The sequence below is a fragment of the Trachinotus anak genome, unplaced genomic scaffold, assembly GCF_046630095.1.
Source record: "Trachinotus anak isolate AG129_WGS33_773 ecotype Australia unplaced genomic scaffold, CSIRO_AGI_Tana_v1 ptg000003l, whole genome shotgun sequence".
In the NCBI taxonomy this organism is placed as follows: domain Eukaryota; kingdom Metazoa; phylum Chordata; class Actinopteri; order Carangiformes; family Carangidae; genus Trachinotus; species Trachinotus anak.
In genome coordinates, this window is record NW_027273854.1 from 25,467,868 (window position 1) to 25,487,500 (window position 19,633).

The 19,633-nt window shown below is 46.8% G+C and overlaps 2 protein-coding genes and 1 long non-coding RNA gene across 5 annotated transcripts in view; 1 reads left to right on the forward strand and 2 right to left on the reverse strand.

The window, feature by feature from the left end:
• The window catches only part of hoxb3a (homeobox B3a), a 54,812-nt gene that overhangs the window by 24,608 nt on the left and 10,571 nt on the right, over positions 1-19,633 (reverse strand). The window contains exon 2 of one of the 3 annotated variants that reach the window (XM_071474859.1): positions 17,104-17,454. The gene's annotated coding sequence lies outside the window, so the exon portion shown is untranslated. Of the gene's footprint in view, positions 1-402; positions 1,571-17,103; positions 17,455-19,633 lie in introns of those variants that run through there. The other 2 variants (XM_071474863.1, XM_071474858.1) reach the window with 2 other exon arrangements.
• Positions 2,034-5,539, forward strand: LOC139618711 (uncharacterized). Its single transcript, XR_011689777.1, has 2 exons — positions 2,034-3,009; positions 5,132-5,539. It is a non-coding gene; the product is annotated as an uncharacterized lncRNA (long non-coding RNA).
• The window catches only part of hoxb4a (homeobox B4a), a 4,475-nt gene continuing 4,382 nt past the window's right edge, over positions 19,541-19,633 (reverse strand). Inside the window, exon 2 of the mRNA XM_071474865.1 lies at positions 19,541-19,633. This exon is cut by the window's right edge and continues 1,960 nt beyond it. The gene's annotated coding sequence lies outside the window, so the exon portion shown is untranslated.

The following is a 19,633-nucleotide window of genomic DNA, read 5'->3' on the forward strand; positions in this document are numbered from 1 at the left end:
CATTCTCTCCCTGCCATGTGCACACACACACACACAGCCTCTAGGCTAGCAGACGCACACCTCTCTGTCCTCACCGCACTTTAGAGAGAGAGAGAGAGAGAGAGAGAGCATGGCGAGGCGCCCTCTTAACCCTCTTGTCTGTTACCTATTCTGAGGCATCTGTCTTCAACTGCCCTCACACACAGAGAGAGAGAGAGAGAGAGAGAGAGAGAGAGAGAGAGAGAGGGAGAGAGAGAGAGGGAGAGAGAAAAAACTTTTGCTAGCAGTAGAATTTGCACGCTGCCAGCTCGAGACGGACCACGGTCACACAACAGATAATTAATGAGACGTCGAGCGGTGGAGCACGTGGGGTGGGGACGCCTCGGGAACACACAGAGCGGGAAACATCCCAACAGACCATACCTGCTCTGTCGGCGGCTCTCTTCCTGGATCTCCCTCTGCTGCTCCCGCTTTTCCCTGGACGCAGCCTGTTTTGGACGCGGACGGACACACCGGCTGGAGCAGGGAAGACCACCGAATCCCTTCTTGGAAAGCCCTGGACCTATTTCTTCACTGATTCCGGCTGCGTAGTTACGCGCAGGGGCCCCTGCAGCGTGGCTCCTTCCCAGCGTGTATTCGAGTAAACGGCGCTGACGCAGCCTCCACGCCGGGTACAGCCAGTGTGTGTTCCCTGTTATGACCCCGCTGTCGCCCACTGCGCGTCTGTGGAACACCACATACCGTCGCGTACAGCTGCCCACGGTCACAGGCTCACTGGGACTGGTCGCTCTCGGGCTCGCGGTGTTACTTTACCCTAAAAAACACACGGCGTGCGCGCGCTCACCCCCCCTGCCCGTGCTGCACAATCCCCCCGTGCAGCTTGCCGGCTCGCGCTCCTCTGCTCCTGAACTACTGGACCTGTCACCTGGCACGAGCCACAGCGCGAGCTCCGGGGGACTGAACGAGCCTCCAAAGTCAAAGCGTTCTCCTCTCTCTCCCTCTGTCTCTCTGTCTCTCTCTCTGTCTCCCTCTCCCTCTGTGTCTCTCCCTCTCTCTCTCTGTCTCTCCCTCTGTCTCCCTCTCTCTCTCTGTCTCTCCCTCTGTCTCCCTTTGTCTCCCTCTCTCCCTCTCTCTCTCTCTGTCTCCCTCTCTCTCCCTGTGTCTCTCCCTCTGTCTCCGTCTCTCTCTCTGTCTCTCCCTGTGTCTCTCCCTCTGTCTCCGTCTCTCTCTCTGTCTCTCCCTGTGTCTCTCCCTGTGTCTCTCCCTCTGTCTCCGTCTCTCTCTCTGTCTCTCCCTGTGTCTCTCCCTGTGTCTCTCCCTCTGTCTCCGTCTCTCTCTCTGTCTCTCCCTGTGTCTCTCCCTGTGTCTCTCCCCCTCTCTCCCCCTCTCTCCCTCTCTCTCCTCCTCTTCTCTCTCACTTCACGGAGGGAGACGGGCTCTGATATTCACTCTCTTCTTTTACCGTCCTTCTTCCTTCGGTTGGTGACTTCCGGTCAACGTTCCAAAAACTCACCCACAACACACTGCTGCTCCTTGGTTGCTATCATGCTAACTGGTAGCCTGGCCCTTTACCTTTACATAACCAGGAGATTCTAGATTTCACCTTCATTTCAGTTGAGGAGCCTTTGTGGAATAACCCCCCCCCCCGCACGGACCTGCGGCTGACGAGCTGACACCGTGAACTGATTTTGAACCGCGCTGCTGACTGACAGCAAGATCCCAGGGAGTCGGAGAGGGGGGGGGGGGGGTTCTGGTTCTTGTTCCTGTCCAATAAGGGGGGGGGGGGGGGGTTAGCGAGGTTCAGCGTGACCCGCCTGTCCATCCTGCCAGTGCAAGGGCCAGGTGTTGGTTATTACATGGAGTCAAACTGCGAGCGATCAGAGCAGAGGAGGGAGGGGGAGGGGGGAGGAAGAGAAGAAACTCCGCTTGGATTTGATCTGTGAGTTCACACAGGGAAGCTGTTTCCGCCGTGTTTGGCCTGTGCAGTAGCTGCACATTCACAGGTAGAATACAGCCTGTAGCCTGCAGGCCTGTCCGTCAAAACCACGGCGCTACGTCCGTCATTCAGGCGGTGATAAAGCCGGGCTCCGCGCTGTACACTCATCTAGACGAAAGCGTGGATGAAATGATAAAACAGCCCGTTGAATGAAATAATCATAACATCACCAAGTCTGTAGCGCGAATAGCTTGATGTCAACTCCTCCCAACGATGAGCGAAAATTTAACCAGACGCACATGTCACGGCAGTTGTGTTATATTTGTGTATTGTGTGAATGAATAAATTCACACAATACAAAATCTCAGGCAAAACAACGTTGGGGGAAATATAAGGTATTTTTGTGGGATATGACAAGAGGCTGTGACTTAAATTATGAAATAGTCAAATGCAGTGATATATGGGAACATTTAGGCCTGGACATGTGTGACTGTTTATTTGTGTGCGCTGCTGTTCTCGCGGTATTTGCCGTTATTCACTGCTAAAATGTTGAGATTAAATAAATCTCAAACACGCGCACTTGGCTTTGCTCTCTCTGTCTCTGTCTTCCGCACCCTGTCTGTGTGCAGCCTATTAGTGTTATCTGCCCACGCATACATGCCTTCACTGACACACACTCACACACACACACTCACACACAATGAGGGCCAGGGAGATAAAGCGAGGAAGAGGAGGAAGAAGCAGAAAGACCGGAGCGCTCGTCATTTCCACGTTATTTTTGCGTCCTTCCCGCCATGATGGAGACGGAGAGGGGGAAGTTCGCGCCCGTGGCCCCTTGTCGTGGAAACATTTCCGGCTTCGCAGCGCGCGGTCCGTCTCATCTCTCTCGTGCCTGCTCCGACCGCTGGAACGAGTCGCAGCTCGCGAGCTCCTGGATACAGTTTCAGATGTTAGATCTGCACGCGCCTTAAATCAGTGACGATCATAGATCAGTGATGATCATAGATCAGTGAGGGGCTCCTTCCTGATTTACTACCGAACGGCTGATCATCACCGCGCGAGGCATGGAGCACGAGACTGGACCTCTGCAGCCTGTAAGAGAAAAGACTGTATTTACTACCGGTCAAATACTAACACTGGCCCACTCTACTATTACTATTATTATTATTATTAGTAGTAGTAGTAGTAGTAGTAGTAGTAGCAGTAGTATTAGTAGTATTAGTATTATTATAGCCTAGTAGTATTAATCATGCCATAATTCTTTCTGAAATATGCCTCTTGATTGGCTGATTTAAACGCGTTGATTTGGGCTGGGAACATTATTTCCCGCCTGACTTAAATCTTTGACTTGTTAACGTCCAGCTGCAGATTTATGAGGCCGCGAGCTTCTCTGATTTATGTTCGGCTGTTTCCGCAGAATCCCGGCTCCAGACTGAACTCACGGTTTCTGCCTTTTCACCTTAATTCAGCGAGAAATTAAACCTGTTTTTTCTTAAAGCGACTATTATAGGTGTAAAGCCTTAATGTCAAATTAATTTCGCGGAGTTTTACAGGTTAGATGAGGGCGGTTTGGAGCAATAAGCACTAATGTTCTGGATATGGAAAAATCCGGGGTGCTATTTCGTTTGTTATATTCATTTTCACTCTTGAACGTTTTTTTTCTTTTAATTATTTGACTTGATTATTATTTTATTTTGATTTAATGAATTAAATTTTTGTTTTACAGCTTTTCTCTCCTTTCTCCTTTCTACAATAAAGGAGATTTTTATTGTTTTATTTTCACAATAAAAATATTTACGTTCTTTTGCTCTTGTAAAAATATATTTTTTTTAATTTAGAGAGACTATATAGGCCTATGCTTGGAAAAAAAAACAGTGAACAAGACAACATGGCTGCCAAAGCTCAGGGAAGATGCGCCTTGTGTGAAGACTTGTACGCGTGCCTCTTCCAGACGCGTGGGCCTGCACCGACCTTGTCTTTGACCACGCGCACGAGTGCATTAATCGTGTATCGGCCTCATTTGTTTAGTGTTTCAGCCTCCACGAGAGAGAGAGAGAGAGAAAGAGAGAGAGAGAAAGAGAGTACAGATTCAGCAGCACCTCACCGGGTACAGGACTCAGTCTGAGACCCGCAGCACACTATAGCCTACATGGGGGACTCTCGCTCCTTCTCTCTCTCCACGGGTTTAGTGCTGATTTAAAATGATGGCGCCACATTTCTGAAGTAGAGCGCGGTTCAATTCACGACAAGTGATGGAAAAAATCTTCCATTAGTGATTCGCTCCTGTGCAACAAGATGCTACAATCACGGAAACAAGTAGGGGGAAAATGTTGTATATTAATATACACGAAAACAAACCGCCCGGCTCATTATAGGCCGGTAACATTTCCAGTTACCTCCACTATTCTCCTGACGTCACAGTGAGCAAAGGGCTCCGTGTAAACATTCATTTCAGCTAAAGATGCTGGTGGCGTCACATTAGTTTGGAGATTCTTTGACGACACTGCAGTAACACATTAACACCACCTCTCTGTGCCTAACAGCCATACCTTTGCACATCTGGATTCTAAATAACAGGCTAATGCAGCAGCAGCAGCAGCACAGGAAGAATTGTATTTAGAGAAGCGTGAGCAGAGATAGTTGTGAACACGGCGAGGCCTCACAGGAGTTCGTATTCCCCTTCTGCAGCTTGGACAGCAGCGGCAGCGGCAGCGGCAGCGGCAGCGGCAGCGGCAGCGGCAGCGGCAGCGGCAGCGGCAGCGGCAGCGGCTATAATGGATGTCAGACAGGCAGTGATATCATTTCTCAACACCGTTTCAAATATTTGAACTATTTCCACCGGGTTTGATGTGGAACTATCTCGCCAGACAAAACATACTTAACAGTGGACACATGCCTGGGATAAGATAAGACAAACCGCCTGCTTCTGCTGTCGTGTCCTCTTCACTGAGACTCAGGACTGTTTTAATGTAGCAGTGGAAAAGGAATTTGTGATTTTAGACCAAGTGTGCTTCCCTCCAAACTTTCCCCTCAGCTCACAACCTACCTTCAGTGTGTTTGTCAGCAGCAGGCGGCCTGAAAATGGGTTTCCAACGTTTCCATGTCGTCCAAATCAGATATGAGGTCGAGGTACCAGCGAAATATATAAATATATATGAAAAATCCTGTCACCCCCCCCCCCCTTCCCTCTCTCTCCGTCTCTTTCTCTGTCCACAGAAATGAGGCGGGATATTGTTTTTGACACGGCGGCGGACAGAAGAAATACACATTTTGAAAAGCGCTGCCTCTTCCTGCTCCTGCCATTATTATGTGATGGGAAGCCGCGGAGCCGCTCTAATTTGGTTACACAAAGGTTTACACTGGTAGAGATGGCCGAACGGGGGGGGAGGGGGGTGCAGAAGAGCCCAGTAAAGTAATTCTCGGTGCACATCCATCCATCCAACCATGAGATACATCTACATTATAATTATTATTATTATTATTATTGTTATTATTATTATTACTATTATTGTTATTATTACTATTATTATTATTATTATTGGATTGTCTATGCAGAATTGTATTTTAATAATTTATTTGTATAAGCTGACGTTGTGTTTATGCAATAAATGGAACTAATGGTGAGTTCACTGTCCTTTGCACTTTGCATACAGTACCAGCTGGCTTCACACAAAAACAACACATACACAAGCGCCATCTATTTCAGTGAGTTATGAGGTTAGCCGATGAAATTACATTTACTCCATTCCACCCCCTCAGCCCATCCTACCTTCCACTGCCAATGGGAAAGGCTAAAAATACCACAACCAATTCGCTGTGTCTCATAAGAAAATGCAACTGAATTTGATATGAGACATGTGAATATGCACATGGAGGAGGGGGAAAAGCATAAAAAATCCTCCAGTCTGTGCATCTTATTTTCCTCACCACTTTCAAAGAAAAGAAGAAGAAGGTCTGATTCAGGGCGAAGGATTTGAGCAAAAACAGAGACGCTGAGTGCTGACATGAATAATGGCGCCCAGCTCCATTCCTGCAAGCATCCAAAGAAAACACAGAAAAAAAAGCATGGAGAAAGAAGAAGAGAAAAAAAAACAACTTCTAAAAAATAAACCCAGAGTTAGTGCACAGTCTGCTTTTATCCATAAAGTTCACTGGATTCTCTGGTCTCCTCTAAATGAAATCAGCTGCAACAGAGGAATCATCACTAAAATAACTGCTGGTACAGCAGAGCGTGTGCCAATGCAGACAGCAGTTTAATGATTGAATATCAGTTAAAACCAGGGTCTGACTGTGCCTGCGGAAGCCATGGACTCGAACCGGCATCATGCAGCTCTTCAGCCGGGCTACCTTGGCTGAGCTACTTGGAATCACTCACACATCCTGCTTAGATAGATAAGAGTTCTCTGACCGGCAGGTCCTTTTTATGAGATTTCATGGCGGCCGAGGCGGACCCGGTGAGCCACATTTAAACAAATCTCCCGTTAATTGGTCGCAGCAGTAATTCAACACCCGGAGCTACAGCCAGCTACTTGTCACACTGAGCAGAAAAAAATAAAACGCCCCTAGTTATAATCAAGTATAAAAACAGCGTGGGCGTGTGTGTGAGGGCACGAAAAGACAAACAGCTACAGAGAAGGAGGAGAGCAAGGCGGTGAAAACGGAGCCGGAACAGAAAGAGGAGGAGAACCGACAGAGCTGAGATCTCTTCCTCCTCTCCCTCTTCTTCCTAGTTCCGGTGCATCATCGGTCCATCGACCGTCATTTTTCCCCACCGTCTTCCCACAGCGGAGGAAAACGTGATTTATCGCGGGCCCCACCATAAACAACAGCACTACCTCACAAACACACAATGGCAGCCCCGGCCGCACGCTGACACCCTGCCTCACTATAAATCAAGAGAAGTAGCTAGCTAGGGAAAAAAAGAAGAGAGGGAGAGAGAGGGGGGGGGGGGGGAGAGGGAGGGAGGGAGAGGGATAGACAGAGTAAGGCAGATAGAGAGAGATGTAGAGGCAGACAGGAGGTGATGGGAGAAAGATGGAGAAGAATATCCAAGTGCTTCTTAAACTATAAACAGCCACCGGCTAACATTGCATTGCTCCGGCTCTCTCTCCCTCCCTCTCCCTCCCTCTCCCTCTCTCTCACTCTGGTTTGCAGGCTGCTCGGCTGCACGGCTTCCAACCTATAAACAATGGCTGATGATGATGGGTGGGGGGTCATGTGTAAACAACACCACAGCAACATGCACGATGAGAAAACACGGCGAAAGATGGGTATTTTTTGGGGCATATTTACCACGATGTGAAATGATTCAGTGAGAGGGATGCGGGCGAAGGCGGCGCGGCGGCGAAGATGAGGAAGATGTGTGGTTTCCCCCCATGCAGTCCCCTTCCTTCCGCAATACTCACGGTGTCCACAACGACCCGCAAGACGCACGCACGCCCGTCCAAATTTGTTTTATTGCAGCCTCCTTCTCTCTTTTCTCTTCCTCTCTCTCTCTCTCTGTTGGCGTTTCTCGGTGTATCCTCTTCTCCCCCCTCTCTCACTCTCTCTCTCTCTCTTTCCCCCCCCCCCCCTCTCTGCTGCTATAGGGGGGCTTATATTTTTTTTTTTTTAAAGGACAGTTGAATTTTCCACGTCAGACACACACACACACACACTGGAGGAGCACCGTGCCTCACTATTATACCCCTGACGAATACATATCTGTTCTTTAACCTCTGCATTCATTATTTAATGAATCACGTGACACGCTGGTCGGGCAGGGGGTGTGGGGTAAGTGTGGTAGTGGTGTTGGTGGTGGTGGTGGTGGTGGTGTGGTGTGGGGGGGTATCTGTGCGCCTCTCACTTCAGGGGGAACGGACTCGGACCCGGGGAGTGCTGTGTGATACAATTAAAAATAACGAAAGAGTAAGAGAGAACTTGTGTTCACCTCTCAGCTGCCCAGTGGGCGGGAATGTGCGCCGTGCGTTCGTGTAAACTGTGAGGTAAAGCAGGAGAAGCTCTGTAACAGACAGGCAGGGAGATAAAAGATGATTGTCACCAACTATGCTCTTTTTAAAAATGACTGCCCGCCGCAGACTCTCTCACCGTTATTCCTCACTGTCATCTCTGCCTCAGTTCGCCGTTACTCGGCAGAACGGGGGGGATTCCTGCCCTGACACCGTCCCGTCTTATATTTCAGCGGATCTGTTTCCAACACTGGGAAATATTCGATGGTGACGGTGAGAATTTATTTCTCATGTTCGGAGTCTGGAGCTAAACTAAATATTTAGCCACAGCACAACCTGGAGCCAAGTGTGTCAGTGAAACGAATAACATCAAATCATTTGATGAGGCTAATTATAATTCATGTTCCGCATCGAAATAAAACAGACCAGGCCAGATTTTCATTCCAGATCTTGTGTGAAAATACGAATCGGGATCTAATGTTTTATTTGGATTGAATTGTCCAAACGCGCAGCGTCTTTTATCCCGTGAGCGAGTTTTTCCTGTGGCTGCAGCTCCATCTGTGATTCACTCAGGAGAGCAGGCCGTCCATTTAGAGACAGCCCGGAGAGCTGTTACACAAAGAGGTGGAGACGGTCAGAGACACGTAGGAACATTTTAAAGAGGCACAAAGAAGAAGAAGAAGAAGAAGAGAGAGAGAGAGAGAGAGAGAGAGAGAGAGAGAGAGAGATGAAGAGACCAAGGAGAGACGGAACCCCCGACGCGAGGCCGTGCAGCAACAATAGACGGGATCCTTGAGAGCGCGCGCCTCCCGGTTCCGCAGCTCGAGCCGCCTCCAGCAGAACAATGGAGCTCGAGACTCCAAGACAGCGGCTAGCCTAGCTGCTGAGAAGCTAACGAGAAACAGTCCAAGGTCAAACCCTGCCCCCCTGCCCGGGACACGGAGCTCTCAGAACCCACCACCTGCCTCCAGGTACAGAGGCCGACAACACAAGGGCCGCACTTTCCACCATGGCCCCAGTCAAACTCACCCGTGGCCCTTTATATTTTACTGTGAGCGTCTGCTGAGTCCGGGCAAATCGTTTCAGATCAGATGTGATTAGTCAGAACTACTTGGTGGAGAGATCAGAAACCAATTCACCACTTTGGAGTTGTTTCTAAAAATATAGGCTAATCTCCCTGATGACAAAGGGGAAAAATAGAGGGGAACAAATGTAGCTTTAAACGTATTATCAGGGAAACAGCCTGATGCTCACTTATTTATGACTTGTGTTTGAGGCACTAAAAAGGCACAGATAGGTCCTTTAAGCTTGCATCCCCAGCACCGCGGCGGTTCTCGGAGATTTTACCCACAACAAGATTGAAATCAAACATTTGCGGCGGTGATGATGGCGTCTGTAATGACGGCCATAAATTATGGCAATCACAGTGTGAAACAACAGCTAAGATAAGTCGCAGCAGAGACCTGGGCCGGTCTGACAACAGTAATACGAATCAGCTCTGTAAACTTGGCACAGCCGCATACACGAAGCTGTTACAGACACACAATGGTTTCAACAGCGTAAACATCCCAGCTATGTTGGGCGGGAGTAGTAGAATCAACCAGAAAGAAACACATCCAGCTACAGAGGTGTAACGCTGGGGCTAAACCACAGCCTGGTTATACTGCCTTTCATGATATATCAGAAACCGCCGCAGATACATCTGGAGGCAGAGGAGAGAACTGTAATCCTTCACATTTTATTAGTTTCATAGCATGAAAACAAAAGGACAAATCATTCACATGTGATACTATGGGCTTTGTGTCAGTAAAAGCTTATTTCAACATTCACTAGCTATAGGTGCAGAATAATACTGAAAGCCAACTGCGGCCAACTGAAGTGATGCTGGAGCTCTTTGCGAGCTTGGGGGTCTCTTGCTCCATGATGGATTAAGACAGGTAAATTCTTCCTCCTCGTTAATGATTAACACGGCTTTAAATAAGAAGAGAGCAACTGAAAATGTCTCTTTGTTAAGACGAAGAATGGCCGTAAAATTAAAGTGTCCGAGGCGTGATGAAGCACTCGCAGAGGCTATTACCTCACTAGAGAAATTATTATTATTATTATTATTATTATTATTATTATCATTATTATTATTATTATTATTATTATTATTATTATTATTATTATTATTATTATTATTATATTTTATTATTATTATTATATATATATTATTATTATTATTATTATCCCGTCGGTGGCGGTGTGGCCCGTGTGGCCGTGGGGGCCACACGCTGCCGGGACACACTTCATCCTCGCGCCTTCTACCGCGGCTCGTAAATCCGGTTGAGACGGCTGCACGCGCGCACAGCCGCTTCTTGAAATATATTCCTGAGCTGCGCGAGGCGCACGGGCCCCCGTCCCCTCGCCACTAAATGTTAAGCACCAATCAAATCAATGGCTAATTAATAACATTTGCGGAATAAACATGTTTGTGATATTCAGTGAGCGTGGACGTTTGCTGTCTTATTTCTGGCTGTTTTACTGATTGTTAGTATGGAGAGAAAGCGCGGAGACGTAGGCAGCTTTCAATAGGAAATACAGAGAATTTTAATAGGCTGGTGTAACTTTTGTTGTCAGACATGTCAGGACATTGATCCTGCCGTGTCTGATTTCTGGGCAATGTTGAAACTGTCCCGCCATTGTTGGGTTGATAAAGGCTGGTGGAGAACCCGCTGAGTTACAGTGCGGATCAGTTACACTGTTATACACTTACACTGTTATGGAGTCTTTGAGTGGAGAGATCCACTGTGATTCAAACCTTAGATTTACAACCGTACCATAACAATATGAGCAACCCTCTGGGTCTGTTCGAACATTAATAGCCTACTGATGGTCGAATGGACGGACATGTGATCTGTGATGCGGGCTGTAGAGCAGTGGGTGCCTGCTAAAATAAATATTTTGCAACAAATTCTGCATTTGCAACCACTTTTAACATGGTGTCTATTTTACATTGGCTATAAAGAATGATGGATGCGTAACAAGAGGAGCAGAACTAATAAACATCTAAATTATAGATTCATATTTGGAGTGATTCCTGAATTTCCTTTTTTGCGCCTCACTCAGGTCTACGTAATTTCTTTTTTAATTTTTCATCAGTGAAAATTTTCACCAGGGAATTCCACAAATTCCCTGTGTTCTTATGAGTGTGGTGTGTTTGATTTTTGTCTTGTTCCTTTACTGTCTATCTATAATATGTATAAATATTTCATGACAGAACCTGCGGCAGAATCAGTGATCCTATAGGCTATAAATACAGGCTAACAGACTGAAAACAAATCCGGGGGGGGGGGGTAACATTTTCCCATCTCTAATCTTTGTGTCTCAGATTTGCTGTTCTCATGCAGCACCGGTATAATGAGAGGTGGAAGGCTGTTTAATACGGTGGTATCAATAAGCTGGCCATTACTAAAACAGGCCTCGGAGCCGATTCATCATCTCCATCTAATGGAAGTGAGCGCTACTGTAACAAACAACGGAGGGATCATCACGCTGCAGGACCGCTCGTCCCCGGCCACTAAATGCAGCATCACCGACAGAGTAAACAGCAGCTTCTCTCTGCTACTGAGGAAACTGACAAAAATGCTTACAAATGGTCACATATCTGATCCATTAATCATGAGAGTGTATTCATTATTATTTCATCCTCAATCCGACACCATAAAGCTTTAATATAGCCACGAAGCGATGGGGTTGGAGGTTGTGACCCACTGCAGAACAAAAGAAGGAAACAAACAATCATAACTAAATAAAGAAAGAACCAATAAACTGTCAGATGCTGTGGCGTCTTTTCTTTTCTTTTCTTTTTTTTTTTTTAGACAGAAGTGACTCAGAGTTTCCTAAACAACCTGAATAACGAGCGGGATATTCACAGATTTACTATTTGTTTTCAAAGTCGCGCTGTGTGAGGACAGCAGCAGTACCAGTAGCTGTACTGTCATTATGCTGGAGTCAAACAACAATATAAGGAAGTGCTGGTGTGATCACATCTAAGCTAGGCCTACCGATTAATAAGTGGGCTAAATGAGTCAAATGAACTACATTATGATATAAATGAGGCAATAATCTTACAATCCAGAGACAGCCACTATGGTGTAGGCTGCACCAACAGCATGGCTTATAAAAGGAAACTGCTTGTGCGTGTTGCCACTTGGTAACCACTTGGCTCTCTCTCTTTCTCTCTCTCTTTCTCTCTCTAATACTTAATACACGTCTACTTTTAAATGGCCCTCTCCCTCTCTCTCTCTCTCTCTCTCTCTCGGTGCAGCAGCAGAAGCCTGGCAGCCATATATCTCTAGTGACGACCTCCTCCCGCAGACAGCGCGCCTCCACCGTGACCTCCCCAGCTCCTCGCGCTCTCCAAAATAATAAATTTCTCGGGCAACAAGTCCGAGAGAAGAAAACAGCACGCGGGGTGATTTGTCTGGCAATTAGCAAACCACCGCGAGACTCCCAGGCCAGAGAGGGAGAGAGAGAGAGAGAGAGAGAGAGAGAGAGACAGAGAGAGAGAGAGAGAGAGAGAGAAGTTGGTGCAACTATTGTTTTGTGTGTGTGTCTGTGCGTGTGTGTCTGTGTGTGTGTGTGTGTGTGTGTGTGTTGGCCTAAGGTGATCATTGAACCAGTGAACATGTGAACAATATGGTTCCACAGAGTGGAAACATGGCTGGAAGTTACAGTCTATGTTTATGCTTCTGCCTACTGGCCTGTGCGTGTGTGTGATCCCTGGAAGCCTGCAGCTTCCTGTGTAAAGCTGCTGTTGAAACATCAGCTCCATCAGCTGGTTCCAACCCTCCACACACCTCAGTGACAGTAAACTGTAAAGCAGAAGCAGCTGATCTGTAAAGTGCAGGTCAGAGTGAGAGCTGGCTCACATCTGCCTGCCGGCCGGACTCCTGCTGCCTCCTGCTTTTACTTCACACTTATTTAACTGCTAATCCCACTGAGATTACAAAAACAAATGTCCTTTTAGAAGGAGAGAGGCATCAGGATGAGTCATAAAAGCTGCAGAAAAAACAACATGTATCAACATACAGGGGCAGAAACACACTTAAAATCACCAACCTAATGTCCACATTCACTAACTAAGAGCTCAGTGTGCATCAGCAAAGCAGCAGGAGTTTTAATTTAACAAGAGTGTTTTTAATGAACCTGCTTGAGCTGCAGGCAGAATTTTGATTTGCTCCATTCACGGTTTCAGGCCAAAAAATTTAAGAAACTACTGCCTTGCATTTCTGAATCACTTTGGAGTAAAGCAATAGCATTGATACTTACAGGTTTAACCTTTCATTTCCCTGGGTATGCTTTATATGTATAGTATTATGTCACCTCAATGCAACTTTTCTCACCAAAATCCAGTGTGTACACAATCTCTTAAATAAACCGAATGCATTTTTTGTTTTGCTTTAAAATTTGCACCATCTCCTTTCTTATTGCTGCACTGCAAACCAGCCTCCAAAACATGACATGCACGATATTTTACTGTACAACCAATAGTGTGTGTGTTAGGTCACCATTATGTTTTCATGCATGTTGGTCCTCATACACCTGCTGAAGAACACAATCTACTGCAGAAGTTTCAACCACCAACATGCCACAAACATCTGTCGTATCACATCTCAGCTTTTTCCTCAGGATTTTTGGACCATCCTCTAAAAGCATCATGAGAAAGTGACTGGAGTAAAAGTTGCTCTTAAACCTGCACGAAGCGGCTTTTTAATATCTGTTGCAGTTCAGTCCTTAGGAAGATTTTCATGTCAAAGGTTAAAACACAAAGATAAAATACATAAACCACTGAACTGAGGGCGGTGTTGGCTTCTCCAGCATGTACTTCAACAACCATATACAGCGGATGTCTGTCCCTACCCTCCCATAGGAGACTGTTTTCTGAAATAGCACTCACACAGTGTAGGTACACACACGGTTAAGTGTACAGTCACCGTTTGGTTCGGTTCATGCACAAAAATGGCTCGGTTTAGGAAAATACTGTGATGCTTTCTTGACGTTAAAGGATCTGAACTGTCATGGTTACAATAATAAACACAAACAATAATCTGTTGACCTGAGCCACATTTGGTGTGGAGCAATTTCATGAGATGATGCAATCATTATATTCAAATCTGCTGCCAAAATGCCTCCAGTATAAAGCAGAAAGATGCAGGGCTGTCACTGGCCATCCACCACCTCACTTCAAAACCTATGATGAGGTGTGTTCCTGCCCTCACACATTTTGTGGCCCCTGCAGTTGCAGTGCTTGCTTCTTTCCTGTCCTGCCCATCACGTGTGTCTGTCTCCCAGCAGACTGGTTTCCTGTCTGCGTCCCAGTCAGCTAATCCTCAGTCTGCTAGCCTTCAGCCTGCACCTCAGCCGAATGGCTCCCTGTCTGATCATGACCCTGACGACCTTCAGTGGTCCCGTTTCTTTGGGACTTGCCTGAAGGAAATGTGGGTCACAGAGACCATGGTCAACACCAGCTAATGATCTAGAGTCAACTAATGGTCGACTCAGCTGACAATGACCAATCAGACCAGTGAGCTGTCTGTCCGGTGCCCCAGTTGTCTGCCTCCATTGTGCCTAGTTCTCAGCTTTGACTGTTGGCCTGTCCAGCCCCCCCTGTTATTGGTCACCTACTCTGGAGCCCAGTAACCTGCTCTACCTCCACAGAGGATCAACCCTTGCCATCGTCCTTCACCTCTTCCTCCAGAGGGGAGTCACCTTTGCCGTCAGCCTCCTGCTCAGGGCTCCAGAGGGATCCCGCCTTTGTACCTGCCAATTAGCTTCACCTGTTCACTAATACTCCCACCTTCCTTGTGTATTTGGTCTCTATGTTCCTCTCCCTCTTTGTCAGATCTTCTGTGCATGTTCCTGGTTATGATTCCCTCGTGTCCCTCTTGTATCAGTCTGGGTCCTGAGATTTTCCCTTATGGTTCTGCCTGCCTGTAAGTTATGGATATTCTTTGTGATTATCAAATATCATCACCACATTTCCCTTCTTCCTGTATGTCTGCATTTAGCTCCAAAAATCATTCAGCTGTGATACAGAGGTATAGAGACACTGGAAGAGAGTCAGGAGGAGGCTGACGTATCTGAAGTGAGCTTTACTGCACGACAAGACAAACGTAAACAGAAACTCATCAGTGCGAGAGGTTGAATCAGTAATACTGATGTTTTATGAGACCTTGGTTAGTTTAACATAGAAATGAAGAGGCACACTACAGGCTGTATGGGAACTATTATATGGCAGCTGTAGGCCAGATTACCAGGCTGGAAAATGTCCAGCAACCACCAGCCCACCACCAGGACACAGTGACTGCAGCTCACAGAATTACACAGTTTTATAGTCAAATGAAAAGCATGCTATTCAAGTTTATTTTATTCATGGGCTGCTGTGGATCATCTTGCCCTGGATTTTACTAAACATAAACATAATCTAGAGTGTGGTGACATGGCTGGAACAGGCCTGGAAGTTTAAAAGATTCATAGCAGGGCAATCAGGAGGTGCAGGCACTGTTTACATTAAGGTCCCAGTCTGTCCAAATAGTGTCCAGCATCAGGCCGCTCTCAGTTTCAGCCCAACAGGCCTGGCTGAGCCTTTCATACCAAATACAGGTAGAGTTTCTCACATCATCTTGCATTAGAGTTATCCATGATTGGAGTGAGACAGAAGACAGAGAGAATTCATCTCACTAAAAAATGACAGTATTATAGAAGAGTGGGCAAAGTGTGATTATGTTGAGCAGTGAAAACGTGTTGCCAAAGGCCTCCTGTTTGTTCACCATTTTTTACATTCTAGTCTCATCATCATAATGATTTCAGTAGCAGTCAGCAGTGGCCTGTAGCTGACCCCTGACCAGGTGGCTGGCGTGTCTGTCTGTCTATCTGAGTGTGAGAGCAGAGATATCGCCGCTGTGCCCCTGGGTTACAGTGCCCTGGACCCGGGTTGTTATGACTCAGTGGCCCGGGGCCTCCGGAGGTCTGGGAATATCCAAGGGAGCACAGGATCCAGCAGCCTTGCGAGGTCAAGGGGGTCCAGGAGAGGTGGGGGTTGGAATGGTGTGGATGCGCGGGGGGGTCAGCCGCTGCCTTCAGAGCCAGTGGACCTCATCGGTCAGGAAAACCTGTCCCCTGGTTGAACCCTCAGTGGCCGCAGCTTGGCCATTCCGCTGCTCCTGTATGGCCATCGATTTTTCCCTCCTCCACCTCTCCCTCTCTGCCTTGCCTTCGATACCCGCCGCTGCTGCTTCTCCCAGTGGTTTCTCTTTCTTCTCCACGCATCGCGTCATGTCATGGTCGGCGTCCTCATGAGAGGCGCAGCCCCTCCACCAGAACCGCTGCCCTTTTATCTTTAATTCAGGCCAAATTGATTTGTGAAGGGGTCAGACAGGAGTGAGCGGCTTCCTGAGGACGCTGCTGCTCGGCTCAGCGGAGACCGGAGGCCTGAGCGCGCTCAACGACCTGCGATCGTTCGCACTTCATTTGGAGAGCCTCCGCCAGATCGTTTGTTCTGGAGGTAAATTGTTTCGGAGCACAACCGGGAGAGTATCCATTAACCAGCAACCCCCCCCCCCCCCCCCCCCCCTCTTTCACCCCCCACCCCATCAGCCGAGCGCCGTATTATTCATATTCCCCCCGCCAGTCTCTGTAGCTTGTTTGCACCTGGCCGACAAAACTCACAAACATGCAACAGCGCATCATTAGATATACAGACCCAGACAGCAGCACTCTGTGGCCGCAGGATCACAAGGAGCTGCTGGTGACCCGGGGATTCTTCACATGGCCACTCTGTCACTGATTAGCTGCAGCGCGGCAACGTTACTGAATAAAAACACAGCTTCACCTGAATCTGAAAAATCACAAACAACTGAAATGTCTCATCAGAACCACTCGTGACGTCCGTGCGTGTAGAGGACACGCGCACTGCAGATGCTGCTGGAGCGGAGGCCTCGTGAGTGGCAAAGAGGAAACACAAGACAACGCTGCATAGACACACACACGCACACACTCCAACACAAACACGCAGCTCCAAAAGTCCCCGCGTGAAAATCAAAGCCCTCGCGGCCATAAAAGCCCCCTCACCTGACCCCGCCAAATGCGCACAGGGGCAATAAAACCATAAAAAGTGGCTCGCTGGCATTTGCCTCCCCTGCACAGAGGAGCAAAAACAGGGAAGAGGGGAGAAAATGAAGTTCCCAGGCCTCTTACCTTAGACGCCGCTGCTCCCACGGACCTGCGGGCCATCTTCTTACGCGCCGGGAGGACTCTGACTGGTTTGTTGGACTTTCTTTGGACGGATTTTCTTCTTTCCAATGAAAGAGAAAAAAAGTTTTTTTTTTCTTATGGTAGGATACTTGTGGGGTGTAAAAATAGCTCGCTGATGCGTGGGAAGGGGAGGTGTATGTATGAGTGTTTATGTGTGTGTGTGTGTGTGTGTGTGTGTGTGTGGGGGGAGGGGGGGGGGGTGTCTTCCAAGACGTCTTCTTTCTCTTCTCCTGTGTCGGTGTCTGTTCCTTGCCCTCTGTATCTCCTGGCAGAAGGGGTCTTGTGTGTGGCTGTCTGGTGACAATAGAGAAGAAGGAGAAGAAGTGTTAAAAGAAGAACATGTGATTAATGATTTCTCTTGTATAATTCTCGCATTTTTCTTGAGCTGCCGTCCCCCTCTTGCCCTGTCCAGAAAATAATGGCTGTGAACTTTTTCAGAAGGGTGGCGGTGAGGAGTGGGGGGGTGGACATTCTCACAAAAATCTAATCCCATTCACGGGAACAGCAGAAGGCCGCGGCTGATAAAGGTGGCTAAAAAGAATCAGGGTTCCTTGGTGGATTTTATTGTACGCGGTGTCACCCTGTGCGCAAATTCATTTATTTCAACTCGGACCGCGAATACTCAGGGGCCACTGTGGAGGCGCATATGTGAGCCCATGTGTGCAAATACTGGGGAGGGGATGTTTCTTCAGATGCTCCAATATAGGACATTTGGTGTGTAGCGACAATTACAGCGTCCTGATAAAAATATTATCTTATGTTCACCTCCTGCGGGCACACACACACACACACAAATATATATATACACACAAATATACATATACATATATATATATAGATATAGATAGATATATAGATATAGATATGTATAGGATATGTATATATATATATATATATATATATATGTGTGTGTGTGTGTGTGTGTGTGTGAGGTTAATGCACACTTTGGAAAAGCGTTAAACCTGCGTGTGAACGCGTTGTAGTCACATTCGAGCAATGCTTTATAATAATAATAATAATAGTAATAATTGTTATTATTATTATTATTATTATTATTTAGTTTTAGCATTGGATTTTATAGTAATGAAACAGAAATGTGTGGAAATGCAGGTTGCTTTTATTTTTATTTTATTTTAAGGGCATAATAACGAATGTGGTAAATGAGACAGTTACTTGTTTTTCTTGAGAGACCACTGAGCTCAAATTGCTGTCATGTCGCAGGTTATATGTGGTATTTTGTGTTTTATTCTATATTTTAATATGTGGTGAGTTTGTATGGCTGCTGTCTTGGCCAGGTCTCTCCTGCAAAATAGACTTTTCTTTTATCTGAAAGGGACTTTTTGGTAAAATAAAGGAAATAAATTTTAAAATCCAGTCACCATGGGTCAGGTTTTACGCATTTTGGCGCAGTGCGTGTGTGTGTGTTTGAGCACATCTTGGTATACAGTCTGATAGGAGGGCGGTTTTTGCTGGAGAAGCCTTTCATAAATAGGAAGAAAACAGATAAATGGGCAGAGAGAGTCTCTGTGGCAAGAAGCCCAGGGAGAAATCAACCAACAAGTAATAGGGAATCTTCTCTGGGCCGAGAAATACGAACGGACCAATTTGGGGGGCACCGTTTTTTTGTTTAAAGTTCATCGAGAGGAATGCTATTTTCTCGTTCTGCCCCCTCTTGCTCTATATTTTTCGATACCTGCTCTAAGAAAAGAAAATGAAAATTAATACGGGAGCCGCGCCTTACAAAAGAAGCCATTCGTCTTGTTGATTATCTATTTGGTTGTCAGGGTTTGAGCTATGGCGCCGGCCTGCTCCCTTTTTGTAATATATAAAAAATAAAACACATATGCGCGCACAGCACCGGTGCAGAAAACAACGAAAGGAAAAAAATGGAGCAAAAATTACACTCATTAAAGCATTAGAAGACCACGAACCGAGATGCTATTTAATTTTTTTATTTTATTTTTTTTTTGACTTCAGAACCAGAAGAGGAAGGAAGGAAGGGGGCTGTCCCACTCTTTGTCGGGCCGGTGCATGCGAGTCTGAGCAGCCGTTAAATTAACGGAAGAACGGGAGTGAAACGGAGGGACGTTCTGTGATTTAAAACGAGATTACAGGACGTAATGTACCGGGATCAGTCAGGGCCGAGGACAGATTAATCATCGGAAGCCCCTGATTTCTCAAGTCAGGGCGCTTTGCGTTTGTGGGCAAAACTAAAACCGGAGTGACGTGAAATTATTTATTGTTGTGCGCGCACGTGGGAGAACGTATGTGTTCACTTTGAAGACATCCTGCACGAGGGGAGAGAGGGGGAGGAGGTGGTGCCCTGCAGTTAAACCCTTGAAACTTTACACTGCAGAAATCATCATTCTGAGAGAGGAAATGCTTTTTCAATCATTTATTTAAATTTCAATGGACTATTTACAAATAATAAGAAGGTAGACACTGAGTAGGCATAAGCACAGAGAGGAGCAAC